At 36.2% G+C, this 21251-nt stretch overlaps 2 protein-coding genes across 2 annotated transcripts in view; one reads left to right on the top strand and one right to left on the bottom strand.

Moving 5' to 3' along the window:
* IKKbeta (I-kappaB kinase beta) overlaps positions 1-21251 on the bottom strand; it is a 526241-nt gene that overhangs the window by 56167 nt on the left and 448823 nt on the right. The gene's annotated exons all lie outside the window — the stretch shown is intronic.
* Positions 9516-21251, top strand: part of LOC135700907 (CD63 antigen-like) — a 152082-nt gene continuing 140346 nt past the window's right edge. Inside the window, exon 1 of the mRNA XM_065221575.1 lies at positions 9516-10178. The gene's annotated coding sequence lies outside the window, so the exon portion shown is untranslated. The remainder of the gene's footprint in view (positions 10179-21251) is intronic.

Below are 21251 nucleotides of genomic sequence, written 5' to 3'. Positions count from 1 at the left end.
TTGCTGACCTACGAAAAATGGTTAACAACAAACAGTTTCATAACGTTTTATGAAATGGGAAAACCATATTGGATTTGCGAAATGACGGCACCGGCACTGGTTATGGCACAAATGGATAGATAGTTGTATTTAACTGGCAGTTTGAATCAAGCATGACTCATGTTGTTTTGAGGAACTAGTTATATGGGGTTTCACCGGTCAACTATATTTGCATTAATGCATGTAGGTGTAGATACATCCCTAGTGAAAGAAAAATGATCAACAGAACTCACATACAGCTCGTGGATCAGTAAATTAATATGAACAATTTGATGCGGCCCGCCAAACATTCGCGAGGTGCCGGTATATGCTCATAATATGTATATATCTAATTTTTAGCTACGTCAGTACAAGGCCGGATACTTTGGGGTGTAATGGCACATGTATGTGTATTACAATACTGGTTGCATGAGTAGCTTAAGCAAAGTTTGTGCCTTGGTGAACGAATTAACCCTGCACAATTCTCGCGTCACTTTTCAAATAGACCAATGTAACATATCCACCATTTTGAGAAAATCGAAGTTGAAGTTCGACAGATTATTATTTTAATTGTTTAGAAACAATACATTTTTCAATACTATTTTTAATGTAGTCAAAGAAGAAAGAAACGGTAAAGTCACAATTTTGCTATGAATTTCATGCTGCAATATAGAAAAAATCACATAGGACGTTTTGACTAGTCAAGTTGTACGTCGGACATGTTACATTGAATGATTTTTCTCAATGACATAATCAATGAGTGTTACATTGGATGTTTTGTTTTACATGATACTAGATTCCCTTTCACAGATTTCATAGTAGAGTACCTAACTTTAGATTGGCTTCGCCTTTAAAAAATGAGCACCAAATTTGTTTGGGCAGTCCGAATTACCGAAGTAACAATCATGTACCTATCATTTAAAACTGTACGTTGGACAATTTTTGACCTATGATTATCTTAAATAAATGAAAGTAAATTTGGATGGGTGTTTTTGCATCATATACAATGATAGAAGAGCAATAGTTTGTATCGCTTAAATCGATTTGTTTACATTTGTTAGTTAGGACCTTTTGAAAAGTGACGTGAGAATTAATTTGTTTGCAATTTACTTTGCTGAGATTCAGTCAAACAATTTCCTAGACTCATATACCAAAATTAGATTTTTAACAAACAAGTATGTTGCAGAGATATCAACACAAGTAAATGCCGAGGAAATCGGCTGTTGGAGTTTTTATCGAGCTAGATTGAGTGTGTGAGATGATGCTTTGGAGTAATCTTTTATCGCTACTTTTCATTATCATTCATATCATTTCATTATTATCATTACTTTTAGTTATCTCTTTTAGATTTAGGTGTTTGTACGCTTTTAGTAGCATTGTATCATGTAAAGGGTGTACCGTTGAAAATTCGCACACACAAAATTCATTCTCAAAATTCGAGTTTTTATCCGATCATCACCAAATTTTCAGGGAGTAAAAAGAAGGGGTCTAGGTTTCCTGGAATCTGGTTGAAGTCCGCCTTCACATATGTCTCGCCATCCATTACGCAGCAGTGTGGTTTCGTTAACTTCTGGTCGTACAACTTCCGGGCATGGCTTTTTGCGACCGTATTCTGTTTCTCGTCTCGGTTTGGGGACTTCTGAACCTTAAACGTACGTAGTCCAGCTTGAGTTTTGGCATTCTGCATGAAAGTCTCGCTCACATGCAACTCGGTTTCCGTTCCACGCGTTTGTGATCGTTTTCGTTGACCTGACAGCTTTTTTTTACTGGATCTTCGCTTCCGATCAACATTCAGACGTTCTTCAAACCGTTTTATGATACCAGACACCGTGGACCCAACTTTTTTTTCCGATGGCACGATGCGACAGATCCTTATACTCAAAGTACTCGTGCAAAAATATTTGGCGCACGCACTGTTCTTCCGTCGCCATTTTTAATACTTTTGCGCACCTGATGAAATCAACTCACAGAGTGTACACTGAAACAAAGATAATAGTTTGGAATACTATTTTGCAGAAAACACTTATTTTCAGTATAACTACGCTTAATACCGTTAAATCTACCATGATTTCAGTATATAATCAAATTTACTACCATTCTGTCAAAACTACTATGCTGACTCAAACAATATAGTAGTTTTGATAGAAAAATTTGTCAATTTAAATGAATTTCGTTTCTGCACAAATCTATTGGTGGGAGTTTTTAATTTAAACCATCAATATAGTATTTTTGCAAATGGATTTTGTTTCTGTGTAAGCAATACAAATTTAACTATGTCTACGCAAAATTTCAATTAATTTTACCCAACGGATCAAAAGCTAGAGCAATTTGAGTGTGTGCGGATTTTAAACGGTAGAAGCAGTGTTGAAAAAGTTAGCGAAATTCTATAAATTTCTCCATTAGAATAGTTTGCCATTACCTTATAATGAGGTTTTCACAGACTTTTCGATAACTTATAAAAGTAGAATACAAATTTATTTACAGATTCAATATTAACTAATTGAATGATATGATCTTTGTGAAACTCGATTCAGCAATGGGGCAAAAGTTCGCAAACTTAATGGCATTTATTGAGAAGTTGTGCCACTACTTTAAGTGTCCCACAATGGTGTGAAGGACATAATTAAACCAACCGGTGAAAACTAACGATTTTAAATTGGCTCACTACTTGACTAGCCTATTGGTCCCAAGCAAATAGATTAACGTTCCCCATTCTAGTCGAAATTCTAGTACTACACAATGTTTGTTTTGATTCGCTATGAAAGTTTGACAGATAAAATGAGGGGTTCGTGGATTCTCCTATGTTTCGAGGGGTGCATCGATTAGCTTGGGACCGAAGATAGTACCAAAGCTGAGCCAAAAAGTTGAGCACGTTTCTTCGGGACCTTCTGGTCTTAGAGTTACCTCTATGCTTATATCATGATGCGTCCATGTTTTATTCTCATGCTTTGTAAATCGTTTATTTTAGTTTAGTTCTTATGGATTGCAGACTTAGAAACATATGACGAAAATTAAACATTTTGGTTCTTCTATAATGTGTAAGTTTAATGCATGATGTACTCTGGAAAGTTTTAAAGATTTCTGATTTAGTTGTTTTTAAAGATCCTAGGCTTGAAAAAAAAAATCCACTGAACATTTGAAATATCTTCAGAATCGAATATTAAATTTAAAAAATTCTTCAATCTAAAAACCTGAAAAAATCAACTTTTATGAGATTTTGACAAACTTGCTTTATTTTTCAGAATCATGTCAATTTTTTCGTCTCATTGTAACTGAATGGAATTGAAGTAATAAAAATGGGTTGTTAGTGGAAAGCAAAAAATGTTATCTTCCATTTAATTCCACTTTATTAATTTTGGTATCCATGACAGATAAGTATTTGGACTACGATGTGCAGTCTTCATCAGTGTCATTCCCACTAAGGATTTTGAACGTTAATATCTCAGCTTCCCCTGAACCAATTTCAATAATTTTAACTCCAATCGATCAGAAATATGTCTATGCATCTGTGAAATTTAAGACTTTATCATTTTTCAAAATTTCATGTGCTACTGTTGCTATGATAATTAAAATTATCACCGATTGCCTGTGAAAAGCGATTTCCCTAACACAGATTTCAATGTTGGATTCCATCTGGTCTCACCAAACGGTGTTTATTCGTGCTCTTCGTGAGTCGCTGTGGGCCATCTATGTCAAGCGTGTCATACTAAAGAGTATAAACAGAGAGAACCCCTCTATATGGAGGTACACTTTGTGAAAACCGAAAATGGAACATGTAACAAAAAATGAAAGATTTTGAACGTTAATAACTCAGCTGCCCCTGGACTAATTTCAATAATTTTATCGCCAATCGATCAGATATATTACTATACACATCTGTTAAATTTAAGACTTTATCATTTTTATAATGTCACTATTGAAAATTGCACGAATGTGCAACTGTTGCTTTGATTATTAAAATTATCACTGATTGCCTACGAAAAGCGATTTCCCTAGCACAGATTTCAAAGTTGAATTCCATCCGGTCTCTCTAAACGGTGTTTATTCAATCACCTCGTGGTGAGTGGTGGTGTTCTCAAGTACACAACGAAAAGCTACCTGGAAGCTGCGAGCTGCAGCCCACCTGACGAGCTGCAGCCCACATAATAAATAGTGTAAACAGAGAGAACCCCGCTCAAATTCCTATTCCTACACAAAACACAAGCTCCTGCTACAGTTAACAAATGAGATTTATTATATAAGACCAAGTAGTCCTACGTCACCATTGCGTACAACCACTTGTAGTTTTTTTTTTATCAAGAATTCCCTTTGAATTGTTGTTTGACAACCCTCAGTTTTCTCAGAATATTTTTGTTCTAAATGTTTCACGAATAATCTTGAGATTATCTCTGGTGTTTCCTTCTATTTTTTTTCTATATCGCTGTAGGCATTCTCTTAAAAATCGCTTTAAAAATGACTAAATATTGATTCTTCAATAATCTTTTAATGTTTAATCATTCTCACCAGAGCTGTCATAATTGTTCTCCATAATGCTCTATAATAATCCTTTGAAATATTTGGCAGGATTTCCGTAGCCATATGTTTAGCCTTCATAATTACTAGAATTGGAACTCGCCTTACAATTCCTTTGGAATAATCTTCAGATTAATATTCCTTTCGAACTGATATTAGAACGAGTCTCAGAATTTGTTTGGAATTCTTGTCAAAATGCCAATGGAGCTTATGTCAGAATGCCTTTGTAATTCTTGTTAGAATTCCTTTGGCATACTCCTCATAATTATTTTCAAATTTCCTATTGTCTTTCGATAGAACTTTCATCAATAATTCGTTCGAAATATTCTTAAACTTCCGTTGAAAGTTTCTGAAAATTCTGTAAGAATTCTCTTTACAATCTCCAATTCTCTGTACATATTCTGAGCCAAAACTATATTAGAATATTATTCTCAGCTACTACTACTACTACTACTATAACCTACGATTTTTTTCTCAGCACGAGTCTCAACATTCCCTGAGTAATCTCTTATTGGGAAAATTCATGTTCTCCTTAGAATTCATTTGGAATTATCCTCAGTATCAGATTCCCTAGTTGTTATCATACTTCTCTTAGAGTTGAAGTCTGACTTCCGTGGAAATTTTCATTAAAATTTCTTTGGAATCATGATCCAAATTTTCTTTAGAGTTCCTTTGAAGACATAGTTTTGAAATTCTGCTCAGAATTTTCTCCTTACAGGGTGATTCGAAATAATTGTCACTTTTAAAAATGGTCATAACGATTGAACGCATGCATGATTTTTTTTATATCAGTATATTCCAGATATACCACATTAATTACCAGCCACAGATGGAACGCACGTTTTTGCTCCAGCATTTTTAGAGTCCTGGAGATGTGCCTAAGCTCTGAAATTGAACGGTTTTTCCACGCATGGTTCCTTTTTACCGCTATTTTAGTGATGCGAAAAATAAATGTTTCATTATTTCGAAGAGATTTCAGTTTTTAAAAGATACCACATGAATTTATACACTGATTACGAAATGCTCCATGGCTGCTTGAAATCGAAAACGAATGAAATCTCAAATCCTACTATCAATACAAGCTGATATTTGTACACACTTAAAACAAAAATACTTGAACATATACCCATTTTACCCATTGAGACTCATTGTTTATTTCTGAAATCGGTGATAGTTATTCTGAATCACCCTGTACAATCTCCATGAAGTTCTCCTGATAATTGCCATAGAATTCACCTGAAGTTATCCTTGCAGAGTCCCAGAAATTATTTACAGAGTTATCTTGGAATTCGTTTCAGAATTCCTTAAGGACAGTCCAGAATTATCTAGTTGTTCTCTTCAGAATATTCTTGGAATTATTTCCATCGAACGTCTTTTGAATCTTGGATGAACTAACTGTAAAGTTCATCCAATTTTCCAGGGCCTTGATTTAATTTTCAAATATGGGTTCGTGGAAAATTTTCAAAGTGCGTCAACTTCAAGTTGTTGTTTCATAATGGCCAATGTCGCAAACGTAAACAATAACTTCTTCCGTGAACTTCTCGAGAAAATCACCACGATGATTGTGTAGAGGGAGAGTCCCCCTATCCGATATGGTTGCTTACATTGATAGACTTTGAATTATGAGAAATTTACGAAAGAAACGATTGTTTACGGTTGTGACATTGGCCCTTATGTACAATCTCCATAAAATTTACTCAGATTTGGAAGAAACTGCAGTTACTCATAGCTTATGAGTAACTGCAGTTTCTTCCAAATCTGAGTAAATATCGTATGGAAAGAAAATTCTCTGAGTCAATTATTATCAGTCGCTGAGTTGGTATGATTGGCCATGTATTCAAAGAACTCTACCTCTGGAAGATGAAAATCCCTGCAGATGAAAATCACGATATGAAAAAATCTCTTTCAAGTGATTCATAAATATTTTTAAAATATCCAAGGAAACCGATGATAAAAATTATTGTTCAAAAGTGTGTTTTTTGCGCCTGTACTCAATGCACTGCTGGACTACTGGATTGCTGCAAGATTAAATAAAACATTTGTTTTTTTTTTGCCTAGTAATCAGCCTAATGCTATGCCATGTAGTTTGCGTTAGCGTTAGCGTTGGCGGATACGAAATCTCTCTCAATCTCTCTCTCTCTCTCTCTCTCTCTTGAATTCTCGTTTCTCTTTAGAAACAATCTCTTATAATATCCTATTATCTCGATTACTCTCCCATTTTACCTGAGCGTCGCGACGCTATATTCCCAAATCACCAAGGGAACTGGCACTGGCGACGAGCAACAGAGCAACAAACAAAAAAGAAAAAAAAAAAAACAAAATAAAAGCGTCGTCTGGGCAGGGCTGCCAGACATGCTTTTAAAAAAAACAAAATCTTTTTATCTTTTATCTTTCTTTATTAAAGAGACTTTCAGCCATCGGCTGGTTCATCTCTGCTATATCAAGATACTTAAGAATAAAATATCAGGATTAAGGGCCTACATAGACTTTCTTTAGTCTTAAAATCAGGATATAAGGAATCCTTGCGTCTGGGGTCTGGCTGTTGCTGCTAGTATACACGGAGAAACGAAACAACTCTAAATCGAGATATAAAGTACTTAACATTAAGTAATCCGTTAACAGTACTGTGTTGGATACAATTCTGTTCTAATTAAAAAGTACTTTTAACATAATCTTGAGGTATAATCAAAGCAGTTTCACGTATGTTAATTGTGTTCAAACAGTAGTCTTGTGAGGGTTGTTACTTTTGAGGGCTTTCTAGAATAATGTTAAGTTGTTTTGTTTTCCATGCCTTGCAAGTATTCAAAATCAAGTGTTGCAATGACACTTCATTTTGAATGGAAAATCGCAATGTACGGCCATGTTCGTATCGGGCTAAATTGCTACTGCTGAAAGCTCGTCTGGAACTAAACCGAAGAAGGTAAATGGAATATTAAAAAAAAAAATTGTAAGGGTATTTTCAACCTCGTTCCTTGTAGATCTCCGTGCGATTTCTGGAATCTCTGAAGAGGCATTTTTCATCCTTGCTCCATTTTTAGTCAGGCCTTGGGTCAGGCAAGAGGATCATTTATGAGCGAAATGGCCTCCGCCAGGCAGCTGATGATTATGCAGTTCGTGAAGTGCATCGAGGACAGTGGACCATTGAATGAACTAAGAACTATTTAGTTGCCCTCATTTGAGAGTTGATTGATTTTTGTGCCCCTTTTTTTCAATGAACACTTACCTTTAAGTAATTTTTACTCAATATTCACTCTTCATTCAATAGTTACATTCAACTCAAAACGATGTCTTTCAAGACTTAAAATTGGGTACTTCGTAAAAAAGTCAATTTTAACTGGTTGCACTTAGCTGCCAAGATGAGTATAAAAGAGTTAATTTTGAGATGAGTCGTCTTGCCGTGTAGGTTCCGACCAGGAATGTCAGGTTTATTTTGAAAATATATTACAGAACCCAAAAAAAAGTGTCGCAAATGTGCCAGAACTTTGAAATTAACATAGGGAATTCGCCAGATTTCTCAAAATATATGGCTGGGAGAGCTTAAATGTCTCTGGCAGTGTCACGTAAATCTGTAACCATACATATTTTTCTTAATATTTTGATACTGATATACAGATTACATTAAGATTTTTTAGATATTTCAAATAAGTGGACCATATTTTTGACTCTAGAATATATTTATTTATTCCGATAAATAATCGTGTTATGCTTAAAAGCAGCTATGAGCACCAAACGCAAATTGCATTTCATTAAATAAAACATTATTTTATTATGACCAGCCTAAGGCTGAAAGTCTCGTTAATAAAGGAAAACAAATTATTTTATTATCTTCGATAATTTGAACGGACTTCGGTTGTTCAGATGTTCAGATATATGATTTTTCGTTTATGGTTAATTCAATTTTTCGGTTTGTGACTCGAAGATATTTTGACATTTGAATGGCGTTATATCATTGTATATATACTGTATGCAATTTGACTAAACATCCAAATAAAAGTGTTATGTTGCGACAAAATATAATAAAATTGATAAAACACATGAATACGATCGTACATAGAGAAATACAGATGGGACTATTTCAAAGGTATACAGGTTCGAGCAACAACAAGCGAATTAAATATCCTTTCAAACTACCAAAATAAAGTTGGAATTGGATTTAATTAGAAAAATTTGAGAAAATGAAACATCCAAAATTAAAATTTAACAAGTAATACTTCATAAAATTGTAATGTTCGATTTTTTTTAAATTGTTGAGTTGAAAAAAAAACACAATTACCAAATAAAGATTTTCGTATTCTTGAATATAAACATTCACATTCTAGGCAAATGTGATTGTTACTTCACTAACGAAATTTTCAGGTTTGTCTCTCACTACTGGGACTTTTCTTTTTTGTATTTTTATACTTGTAGAAAAGATACAAATCAAGCTGAACATTGCATTAGGTCCTAAGAAAAAATGACAGATTCTCTTCGTCGACTTTCTCTGTGTATCCCCACGGCCATGTAAAGACATTCCCAGGTATTTTCAGCCCACAGATCGATAAAAGAACCTTTTATCTAGCATCTAATATTACAAACACAACAAGAAACGATTATGTGCTCAAGTTAATAACGAAAGAGAAAGTCGACGAAGAGAATCGATCAATATTACTTAGGACCTAATGCAAATCTCAGCTTGAAATCACAAGAAAAAATAAGATGCAGTGTTTTGAGATTTTTTAAACAGATTAGAAAGCAAAATCAAATGATTTTTCAAGAATCTCAACATTGAACATACTCTATTTGAACTTTGATTGAACTGAAAGGAAATTTACGAAGATCATAATAAATAAATTATACAGATTATTGTACAGATTTTTGTCAGTCAGATACGGATTAAAAAAAAAAATTACGGTGAAAATTCAAATTGACACGGTAAAAAATGTGGCAACACTGCGTTCGACGGTTCGTTCTCGCTTACAGAGATCCGTTGTGCTGTTGTGTACAGTTACCAGTTTACAAAGAACCTTCGCAGCGTTCGGTCGTTCATGGTGTATAGGTCTCGCGTTTTTCGTTAATAAATCCGGTGTTTGTACTCAGTCAGCCCAATCGAAGGAAAGGTGAAAGTACAGAATAGTGCTACTCTACTGGGAGTTCAAAGCAGCATTTTGAAAGGCGTTCTCCGCGGCATCGTGTCGATTTCGGTGTGCCCATCTATTGTTTGCCATATTGTGTTGCGTTTCATTTTCTGTCAGAGAAAGCAGACGAGTGTTGTTTTGCACTACTGGTTTGATTTACGGCTCACGGTGCTAGATAACAGGTTATACTTATCAAAATCAGAAAGGAGCTATTTCATCTGAAATTCTTGTTTGTGTTTTGAAGTGAGTGAGTCTGTGTATTAATCATTCTTCGTCAGACGAGTAGTTTGAAGCTGTTGTGGGGAAGAAAGTGACGAAGCATAATAAAAGTTCAGCATCCATCTATAGGATTTCGGTGCCTCCAATACATAATATAGTCTGCTGTGTGTGCCGCAGAGGATTGCATACGTTCATATTTGGGACACGATCTGGCAGCGTCTGCACTTGCTGTTGCCGTTGTCTGGCTTCATCTGCTGCGTGATTCATTGCACTCAACGCGTGGTCTTTTTTTCTGGGAGTTATTCGCTGAATAAGGTTTGTATTGTATTTCACTAAGCTTGCGTATGGTGTGGGTGAAATGAGGGTGATAATTAGAATTATCAAGCGCTTGCCGTACAAGTTTTAACATGTAATTCATAAGTGTAATAATAAAAATAACCAATCTTCGCCACAAAGGGATTTGCTTCATGCAATATCCACATATATAAGCAGAAAAATAACTAATGTTTTTTTCCGTCCACAAAATCATATCATGCGACATGTGACTTGCCTTTATCTCGCTGCCGCAGCTGCATCGCCAGATGAAATATAATATTTATCTGTCTAGATTAATTTCTCTGTTTGGTGCATTCATTCTGTCGGATGGAGATGCTTTTGTATTGGTTATTAAAATCTACATAAGAACACCCTTTGTATTTAAGTTTCAGCTCTGAATGTGTATTTTCTTCTAAGGATTGTACATTATGCTTTGTATTTGGTAGATCCTTATATTTTTGTTATTAATATATATATACTAATATTGATACTACATATGGCGAATAGCGTTTTGCTAATAGATGCCTGGCAAGACGATGAAGAACAAAAATTATAGAACTCGTAAATTAAGCAAATTTGGAGGGGAAAACTATGATCGTCCGAAATTATGAATAATATTTCAAGAAAATAGTTATGCATCTACTAAATACGCGCATGGGCACAGCTACAAAGGGGCTGTTCATAAATTACGTAGACAGCTGGGGGGGGGGTGGCAATCATCCACGGCCCATACAAATTTTATTTTTTTGTATGGGAAATTGTCTACGCAGGGGGAGGGGGGAGGTCAAGAATCCCAAAAAACTGTCTACGTAGTTAAAGAACAGCCCCAAAGCAAGACCATGCTGGAAGTGGCTGGGTTCGATTCCCGGTCTGGTCTAGTATTTTTTTTGGGTTGGAAAATTTCTCGACTGCCCTGGCATAGAGTATGATTGCACATGCCACACAATTAGACTAATGCAAAAATTGTGCAGGCATCGAAAGCTCGCAACTAATAACTGTGGAAGTGCATCTATGACACTAAGTTGAAAGCATACAATGAGCTAATATGCGATAAGCAATAAACTTGTAATGCGAAGAAGAAGAAGAAGATGAAGAAGAAATACGCGCAAGTTTCAGAGGTGTAAATTTTTGTATTTATATGAGGATTGTATTCAAATGGTGCCATAAAATATAAGCTGCATGACCTCAGAATGCACTATGAGAAGTAATTCTTGAAATGGGTCGCTGGATCTACAAGTCTCACTTTTTACCTCCAGGACATAGCGCCAATATAGAATCAATTGACTTTCCTTGTCTAAACCCAGCTTTAAGAGAAAGTGATGATTTTTTCTGAATACTTCTAGTTATTGTTCCTTATTGTAATCTTAGCAGCATGACTAGCTTATTAATCACTTTTAAATTAATACAACGCCTAAAAGTGAATAATCAATGCGATTTATGTGTGAAATTTCCATCCGTTACCAAAATACCAAATATAATTGAGTTTTATATCAGTTTGAAAAGCAAGGCAGATTCAATTGTTTTGTAACAAATAACTGGTCTTTCAGCAATATCATTTCCACTGTAATTTGCTAGATATCCAGTAAATGTTGCTGGATTTCCAGTAAACAGCTGTCACTGGGTCTCCCTTAGCTCAGTCGATAAAGGCGCAGCTACAAAGAAAGACAATGCTGGAAGTGGCAGATTCCCGATCCGGTCTAGGAATTTGTCGGGTTGGAAAATATCTCGACTTCCCTGGACATAGAGTACAGTTTTACTTGTCACATAATTATACTAAAATGAAAAAATGATACAGGCATAGAAAGCTCTCAATTAATAACTGGGGTAGTGTATCTAGAACACTAAGTTGAGGGCACGCAATAAGCTTAAAATATGAAGAAGAAGAAGCTGTCACTTTTACGTAGGGTCATTTGCTGGTCGTTCAGCGAAAATATTTTGCTGGAAGAATTACTGGTTTTGCTGGATTTCAGCGATATAAAAATAGTGTGTACGTAGACAAGCATATAGAGTGGCTTGATTGTGTATTCTAGGTCTTCATTGGAAACCTGCTTAGCTCGTAAAATTAGCTTCTCAGTGAAGTTTTAGTATTGTAATGTTGCTGGTATTGCAATTTAGATAGAATTAACTTACAAAATTTTAAAGGTGAAAGCGTTGTTTTTACGATTTTCCACTGGAGGAATTCGCCCGCGAATTAGTTTATTATCCGGAATAATTTTCTTGCGGAGCTGTGTCTCAAAATGTGCTCAAGGCAAAACAAGTATAATGGGATTAAAATCAAGTGTTTCATATGTAAACTGTAGACTGACCAGTGAACCGGGAAAACCGTTAAAAAGCTGGGAATTTGAAGTCAATGAGGAAAAACCAAAAGATGACAAATCTGAAAAAAATATACCTCGTCCTCTCTTCGAAAACAACAAGATTTCAAGACCCTTGGACTGGACTAGATTTTCAGGATGCAGTCACTTTGAAGAACTATTAAGCAAATTTTAGATTTTTTTTCGAAAGCAAATTAGAGCAGATTTTAGAATGAATTCTAGAGATAACACCAAGGTATTTCAAATAATATTTTCTAGGGAGCTTTAGGAAAATCTCTAAAAGAATTTTTACTAGAACTCCCAAGATTGAAGAGGATTCTAGGATTCGTGATAAATACCAAGTGCATTTCGAATGGAGTTTCTAGAGAATTTTATTAAGAATTCCTAGTAATTTCCAGAAGAATTTATAGGTGAACTCCAAGATAATTCTGATGTGAAGACAATTCTTGACGCCCATGGTGTTGGCAGGGAAGGGGGATTACAAGTTTTGCTCATAAAAGTTAATAGACCCTTTTCAATTGTTGGTCGAGAATTTGAGGTGAATTTAAATTTAAATTAAAAAAAGCTTCAGTGAATTCTTAGAAAGAGTTAAAAATTCAAAGAGAATTTAAGCATACATTAAAAAAAAATGGATTTTTATAAAGACATTTTCATTTACAGAGAGAATTTCAAATTTATTTTAGAAGAATTCCAAAAAAAGAACGCTCAATCAAATTAAAGTCTGTAAAGTTTTGAGCGAAGACTTCGAACGTGTCGCAGAACCAAATTCAAGATCCAACAAAGGTGCTGCTGTCTTAGAAATGACCCATTTAACCTTCAGTTTTCGTATTCAGTTTTTTGCTTAATTCAAATGTATATTGCTAAACCGGGAAAATTTCCAAAATTCCGGGAGAAAAACTGAATAGAACCAGGAAATTGCTAATTGAGATTTGCTGGTAACCATGACGATGAAGGAGATCGGTATGAATGTATGCCCCTAGGGCTGAGTTCGGAAGCGGTCAGAAAACGGGGCAGTCAGGGTGAGAAAATTGCCAGCTCTTATCGTATCAGTGAGTAAATCTTGGTAAGAAACGGATTATGCACACTAAGATTTTGTTTTCGTGTTCGGCAAATTTTACCGAAATCAGAACAGCTGAACGTTCGGTAAAACTTTGAACTTCATTTTACAGGCTATTGAAATTGAAAATAATTCCAAAAAAAATAGTAATAGTAAAAATTACCGAAGTCGGAAATAATTTCTAAGTGTGTGAACTTGCTGAAAACTTTATCCAATTTGAAATTGTGCTGGGTTAGAGGTAGGGGTTTTTATCTAATTTCCGTCCTACTAAGCTCAACCCGCGCCTTACCTCTCTTTTTTGAACGGGTTTGAACAAAAAATTTAATATTTCTGTCAAAGATGACTTCTAAATTTATTCACCTTTCCATACGTACCGTTGGATTTGATAAAGAGTCACAACTTGTTGAGATATTGTTCAAAATCTAATACTGCTTCTTGATTCTAAATTCGTCCTACGAGTATCAATTCCGTCCTAAAGCATTGAAACGCCAGTTGATTTTATTCGTCCTACGGATAAACGTAGAAAAAGAGGATTCGATAGGAGCGCTTTGTTTGTTTTGAGAACAATGAGCGTACATATTTATACAATGCTCTCTAATAGGGTTTATGTTGTAGCTAATGAACCAATGCATTGGAACAAGCCTATTATTAATTTGTGTACGGTAATATCATTGATCTTATTGATCTTTTCTGATCGATAGAACGGAAATGGGCGATTACGACGAAGTAGCGGTTTACCCTACATGTTATTTAGTTTAGTTAGATATTTCATGAAAAATATGTCCAGAAAGCACTAATATACATATATCTGAGAAAAGTATTTGCTGATGAGGTTGGCACTACACCTAGAATTTTTTTGAAAATTACTGGAAAATCAGGGAATATCAGGGAATTTCGTTTTCTTCATTGAGTCGACAACCTGTACAAATATTGATGCGAAATAATAAACGTAAAGAATGTACACACCAAAAATGGGTCAAAAGCATCGAGCTCCTATTTTATGTTTATCGGGTCGAACATATTTCATTTATTCGTAAAATGAAGAGAATCTCAGCTTTCGAAGAACAGTACAGTTTCATTCATTTTGTGTGATATGGGTTCGAAAAAAAAATGCGTTTTGCACATTATTTTGGACCTATACTGCATTAGTTTTTGAAACGATTTTTCCCATGACCATTTTGTGGTGTGTAAATCCTTTTAATTATTTATGTGTTCTTATTTAGCTGTGAATGATCATCAAATTGTGTGCTTCTTTCTCTAGCAAATAGAAGGAATAAAGGCATTCAGGAAAGCTGTCATTGTTTCCACTTGAATGGTCCAATGTTAAAGGGTATTTCAGGGGCAGAGATTATTTTCCTCACGATACTTATTGCATTCACTAGCAGCTAAAAGAAATCCTTTCAACGATTTCAGCTATGCTTTTTGTACACGCAACCCGCATCATCTTGTAGTTCCACAAAAGTTAACGTCGTCGTCGAGCTTCCGCTTTCGCCCCATTCACGGTATAATTTACGCATGTAATTATTGGGGTGTATAAGTGTTAGCGGTATTTCTATTAAGCACAACTAGTTGTACAATGAAGGTTTTTGTTTCAGGACAAGCCTTACACTCCATTCGTAAATCAAAGCAACCACCATATTGGTTTGACCTACATTATATATATATATGTTGCACATACTTACATTCATTCTGATTCATCAAGCTTTCGGAAAATATCTGAATAGACGCTCATCAAATCTCCAGATGATGTTACCAGAAATGAGATTCATGCTTGCAGAAACAAGAGATTAATGCAAACTATTCATTACAGAGTTTCTGCAGCGCGGATGGTTGATAATAAATTTGTCTTCCTGTCTCGAGTCTTGCATAAACTAAACTACCATTTATGTTTTTTTTTTTTTTTTTTTGGTTTGTTTTTTCTGTCGATCTTGTTTTCCGTGCTGAGCACCAACGCTACCGACGTGCCAGGAAGGCAGCTCCCACACCTGGACCCTACCTATCGACCCATCAACTCATGAACCGGGGACCAACGGCTTTACTTCCCATCCGAAGGAAGGCGTGATCAGAGATGTTATGCCTCAGAACATCCCGGCGGCGCCGACTGGGATTGAACCCAGGCCTGCTGGGGTGAGAGGTAATCACGCTTACCACTACACCACCGGCGCCGCTACCATTTATGTTGATTTTTCATCTGCCACGTTGCATCGTTTTTTTTGCACCACACGTAAGGAAATTCTCGGCAAGCAGAATATCCAAACCAACATGCTGAAGCCGGTATACAGATTATTAAACGACAAACCTACGATTGTTTCGTTTGTTCAACTCTGTATCTTATTTCAATCCTGTTAGTAAAGAAAGACTAACATTTTCATAAATCTAAAGCTGACCCACAGCAACCAACCAATCTCGATGGACAAACGTTACAATGTAAAACCAACGAACGTATCCAATATCCAGACCGATTCGCTCGAACGATGACATTCCCATAATTTATTTATAGCCATCAGAGCCTATCTGGTGCAAGTCCTTGAAAACCGGTAACTGCTGTGCCCGTTTTCTAGGGAATCTCCTTGATGGGGTAAACAAGTTCGAAGTTGATACACGTCAATATTCATTTCTGTCAGACGATTTGTTCACCTCTCGGATTCACTCTGTGGAACTATTATGAGAGAGGTGTGCTCTGTCCCGTGCCATAGAACTCGTCCATAGGCTAAAAGCTTTGACTGAGGATTAAGAGGATGAGAGCAGCATTATCGGATTGTTGTAAAAAGTTTCCGACAAATGAATTGATTCAATAGCAGGGCAATCGGTGCTACCATGCGTGTAATGTGTTTCATATCTTCCGTATAAACTCTTTTTGGGGCTTGGGGGTATTTTTGTGAATTGGATGTCCCGCTGGGGTTTCCTTGTCATTCACGGATCATCACACTACAACGACAGGTGCTAGGGTACTGAGAGTATAAAGTATAGCCTCTTGTGTAATGCGATATGTTGAGCTTAATAATATATAGACCATAACGCTGTCGTCATCATCCACTGATGAGAAGAGGGCGAAAGAGTGCAATTGAAGTCGCAATAAAAGAATCTTTATTGGAAGTAAAAATGAGATGGGCGATAAAAGTATGCGTCAAGTGGAACGATACTTTGTTTTGCAAGCACAAGTATGCCTTCGTTGCGTTGATCTAGAAGCTTGAACTAACGTCAGATTCAATTTCGCCACCAATGTTTTAAATATTATAATTTTATTTTATTTTTTCTATTTGGAAAACTCGCAGTTGCAGTTCAAAATCTGGAATTTACTAAATTTATTGAATTACATAGTAATCTTCCTTTTTGCCTTTGCCCCGTAACGTGGGTAGATCACCTTTTCGTGGTACGTTACGGGATGTAAGATCTACCACCGATTCCTAGTCTTGACTACTTCAAACTAGGGGAACAGGATTTTTCAGTAATCAAAGGAACACATCTTAGTCCTTGTTACTTTTTATGCCTTGTTGATAGTGATAAGTCCTCGGGTTGCCTGGACCGAGGATGATCTTGAAACAAGGAAAAATTAGTTAGTTAGTCTTCATCTATGTGATTCCTAATCTTCTATTCATTGTTCCCTAGTTTGAAGTGGTTAAGACTAGGGTTCTGATGCATGGTCACTATCGGTGTCATTCCTTAATTTTGTTGCTAAGGAATCCAATTTTGACTGACGAAGGGGCGCGCCTTTGGAACGTGTTCCAACACTCCGAAGGGTATAAATAGCGGAACCTTTCAATTAGAATCGATTCCTTGCGATGAAGGCAAGAATGACAACTGGATCAAAACCGAATACTTCATCATTTTTCAATAGTGATGAAGTAATACGATATGCACTAAACTAAGGACACGGGATATACTACAATAGATCAAATTACTGGTCTCAGTAGTTTTATGTCCCGAACAGAGGAGAAAAAAAATCTTCCTTTCTTCCTTATTGCAGACTTACCGTATGCGTGATAATGTTTGCGCCATTGAGCAATGTCAAAATTATAAAAATTCTCAAAAATTTCGTTTTCGAGTTTTTTTTTATTTATTCAAAGAGGGGATGTTTCTCAGAGTCTTAAACTATGTTAATCATCGATCGAGTTTCCACTTGCTGCAATTACGGCCTCCACATGCTTCCGGAATGCACGGCAGGTTCTAATAATGTAGTCTGGATCCATTTCTCTCCAGGTACGAGTCAATGTTTGTCTGAAGCTTGCTGTACCGTTTAGAACAGGCCTTGGCCTTCATGACGCGCCATATTGAGTAATCCAGCGGATTAAGATCGGGGCTGGATGGCGGCCACATATCCTTCGCCCATAACGGAAGATGTTCCTGCAACCACTTCTGAGTGCGGTTCGAGGTATGGCACGGAGCCCCATCTTGTTGAAATACAACATTTGGCTTCGGACCGTACTGTTCTTTGATCCACGGAAGAACATACTTACTTAAAATCCCGATGTGTCGCCTTCTGGAATGAACACCGGGTCCATTTTTTTGCCATCGGAAGCCGCCAATCCAAACACCATAACGGTAGCAGGATGCTTGGTCAGATACACGTTCTTGTGCTCGTCGGCCACGTCTTTTACCGAAAGAGAACTAATATACCGGTCGGTTTTGGAATTTGATAAGGGATCGACGGTAAACATGCTCTCGTCGGTGACCAGGATTACCGGATTTTTTCGCTTAAGGAAGTTCAAGATTTTCTTGCATCGTTCGACTCGTAGCTCTCGGATGCGGTTGGTAATCATGTGAGTTTTTTTTTCCGTGCCCTCGACTTCGCCCCGCAATCTTCCTTTACGGTCTTCCGTGTCGTAAAGTCACTTTGCCATTTTTCTTATTGAACGCACTGGATTCACCCAAATCTTCCTTTTGATAGCAGCGATAACCCTCGGAACCCAAGTTCACCTCGGACGACTTGTGGCCACCTTCGCGTCCTTTCTATTCTCGGTCTAAAAGCCTTTCGACGGTCCACCGGGACACTCCCACGGCGATTGAAATGTCATTTTGCGACATTTGCGCGTGGGACAAATCACGATACGCTGCCACTTCGTCATGGTGCAACTGTCAAACTAAGTAAATCATTTTCTTTTATACACAGCCTACTACGCCTACTACAGCCTTGGCTTCTAGTTGCTTGCTTAACTTGACTGCTCGGGTTGCTGTCTATGGCAAACCTGTCTAGGTGGACAAAACCTGGAAAGCCATTTCTCTCTGTCCTTCTCATGAACAATCTAACTGAAATCCCCGAATACTAATTCTTTCTCTTGGAGGAATTGACTCCATATTTAAAACATGAGCAGTTCATTGCTATTGACCAATATAACTTACATACTCGAAAGCCATTGCTCTCTCTTGGAGTTGACCCCTTCTCTATATAATGAGCGTTTCTTTGCAGAGGAATGCTTTTGAACAATCTTACTGAAATCGCGAAAACTAATTCTCTTGGAATTGACTCCCTTTTTTGTAAACATGAGCAGTTCTTCGACAGATGAGAGCCAATCAACATTTTTATTTTATCATTTTTAAATGAATATTACAATCCTTTTTAATAGGGTAAATTATGGCTTCGGCACCCATTGACTGTTTTCGGCAACCGAAATTGAAACGTTAATTTCACTGTATTTTCCCATCAAAACTCTTCGCTGAATGTATAAAGCCGATTCCTTACCTTTTCAGCTTCAACCTGATTACATTTTTACGACTGTGCAATCCTGTTATGCCATATTTTTCTTTAAATGAAATATACACACTACAAAATACGGCTGATTTCGAGTTGCCGATAATAGAACAGCTGGTTAACACGCAGTTCAAATGGAAAGGGTGCCGAAGAAAAAGAGACTGCCGACAATAGTCTCACTCACCTGACAAGTTTGGAGCGTTGTAAAAACATGTTCAACCCGTTTTGATCAATTCTGTCGATTGGAATTGGTAGAACAGGAAGCAGCAGATAAATGTCAACAAACAAACCTGTCTTGTATGTGTGTGACGCTGAGAAATCGCTAATAGAAGTTCGGACGCTGCTTAGATTGACGAGAATACGTAAATTCCCCTAGTATAAGCAGTTTATAGTGATTTGGAACATCTCGTTTTAACCCGTACGTATACCCTGCTGTAACAATGTAAAATGTATTTATTTTCACTTCGTAGCGCTGCATGTTTTTGAAAAATTTGAAATCTCTTAGTAGCACCTTCACAAATCTTAGTCTTTTTTATTTTTAATATGAACTGCAGTGATCCACGTTCTTTATTTTCCGTTCACCAAAAAAAACTAATGAAGCAACGAGTATTATAAGAAGTATTATCAACCGGTGAACACTCGTGTTTATTTCAGTTACCGTGGGGACGTAATTTGTGATTAGCCCCGGTCTCTTTCAAATTGTATCATTATTTATGTACGCTTCTTATATTTGAAATGACGTTTCACATTCATCTGGTGATGGCCGATTTTCATTCGAATAATCGATTAATCGATTAACGAACCGAAAAGTAAAATATTTGTAATCGGTTATATCATGCCGATATAAGCATTAACATAATCATCACCTATCGTTCAAACATGTGCTGCACTCTCATTGGTGGAAAAATGACAGCACAGTGAACAAAAAATAATCGATTAGTTGTTAATCGAGTAATTAAAAAATGGGACATCTCTGATTTTGATGTGATTGTTTTGATCAAAATGAGCGCAAAATTTCATCTCTACCGAGGGGGCAGCAAAACCACTAAATTACCTTGCATATATTCATTGGATGAAAGGGACCGTGAAAGAGGACACTAAAATAGAAAGTTTTTCTTCCGACTGTTTCATCTTAGTATTCATCTTTGGTATTATCGCACCTGATCAGTTAAATGTCTTCGAAGCAATATGGAATTTCCATAGGCCATAAGTGGAACGCACCATAATAGGAACGTATAGCCATAACTGGTACACCTGACCTTTAGTAGGCATTAAGAAATCTGTTTAAAAATATTACTAATTATTCACCTGAAATTTGAATAAAGTTTTTGTCCTTTCGACCATTTTTCCCTTTGCCATTTTTCCCTCCGACCTTTTGTCATTGATTTTTTGTAGACAAATTTAATTGCTTATTTTAAGATTAGGTAGGTAAAATACAATCATAATATTAAATACCAGCGGTATCAACATAATCAAGACAATAAGTAGGTAAGCTTGATTAAATCATATTGTCCAATTAATTATTATGTATGTCATATTTTTACATGACTGGACATACCTCCTCTTAGATTTAGCTATGTTTAAGATTTTCTTAATAATTTGTTTCGAAAGGCTTCTGTAAAAGATTTAAAAATGGTTGAACATTATATAGATTTAAGTTTCGATTACCAGTTACCAGTTTTTTTGTGCCAAGACTATTTTTGCCAATTTTTGCACTAACAGCTTTACAACTTTCAACCAGATTTAATCAATAAAAAAAACCTAAACAGAATCTTAAATATTGTGATGCGATTTGCTACGGACTTTTGGAAATGATTATTTCACCAATTTATCGCAAACATTTAAACAAATAATCTTAAAAAAAAATCAATCACTTGCACGAGCAGGACTAAATCAAAACAGTAATGTTCAGTTGCCTAAAGACTGCTGCACGAATGTCTCGAAACAGATAGTAGTAAATACAACCAAAGAGGCGAAAAACTCAAAAATGCAAAAAAGGTCTTTCCTAAGAG

The sequence above is a fragment of the Ochlerotatus camptorhynchus genome, unplaced genomic scaffold (assembly GCF_037179485.1).
Source record: "Ochlerotatus camptorhynchus isolate MF236.1 unplaced genomic scaffold, CSIRO-AGI_Acam_v1.1 ptg000144l, whole genome shotgun sequence".
In the NCBI taxonomy this organism is placed as follows: Eukaryota; Metazoa; Arthropoda; class Insecta; order Diptera; family Culicidae; genus Ochlerotatus; species Ochlerotatus camptorhynchus.
This window is presented reverse-complemented; position numbering and strand designations above follow the sequence as displayed.